At 36.5% G+C, this 661-nt stretch overlaps 1 protein-coding gene across 1 annotated transcript in view; it reads right to left on the bottom strand.

Annotated features, from left to right (window-relative positions):
• LOC107692036 (uncharacterized protein C5orf42 homolog) overlaps window positions 1-661 on the bottom strand; it is an 11,035-nt gene that overhangs the window by 8,116 nt on the left and 2,258 nt on the right. The gene's annotated exons all lie outside the window — the stretch shown is intronic.

Below are 661 nucleotides of genomic sequence, written 5' to 3'. Positions count from 1 at the left end.
ACTGTATATCCTTCGGTTATTTTCACACTTAATTATGCCCATTAAAATGTATTTTACAAGTTTTTGTTACTTTCACTGTTAATTTTTTTGCTCTGTGGTACATCATCTTTAATTTAATAGTGTTAGAGCTGCTCCATTGCAGCGGCTTAGTACTGTAATCACGCGCTTTGCTGTAATAATGCAGGGAACCACTCGTTATAAATCTCCTAACTGTGATATTTTCAGAAATAGAAGTTGCATTTTTTTTTTCATCTGAAATGTGGTGCGATTTATATTCCAAAGCCACTCATATAATGCAGAAACACTCAAGCAAGCAAAACACACTCAACGCATGCATGTATTTGTGGTGCAGAATAGTACAGCCTAGCGCATTTCACACAGGCTGCTAGATTCACTTTCGCCAGAAAGTCGTGTATGCCTAAAGCTGAAAATACATGATGTTTATAGTGAATGCCCTTATGAATGGTCTTATTTTTACGATTTAGTTTTAATCCAAATGATGCGTGTGCTAAGTGAGTGAACATCAAAGATCACACAACAGAAGTGCGCTCTCTCTCTCTCTCGTTAAGTAACTTGTGCATAGTTTTACTTACTTGTTTTTGACATATCTGACCGAACTACAAACTTGCCAGTGATGTCTGTGAGAAAGATATATTCACTC

This window comes from Sinocyclocheilus anshuiensis, unplaced genomic scaffold (genome assembly GCF_001515605.1).
Source record: "Sinocyclocheilus anshuiensis isolate Anshui unplaced genomic scaffold, SAMN03320099.WGS_v1.1 scaffold738, whole genome shotgun sequence".
Lineage (NCBI taxonomy): Eukaryota > Metazoa > Chordata > Actinopteri > Cypriniformes > Cyprinidae > Sinocyclocheilus > Sinocyclocheilus anshuiensis.
Note: the sequence above shows the minus strand (reverse complement) of the source record. Positions and strands in the feature narration are given on the sequence as shown.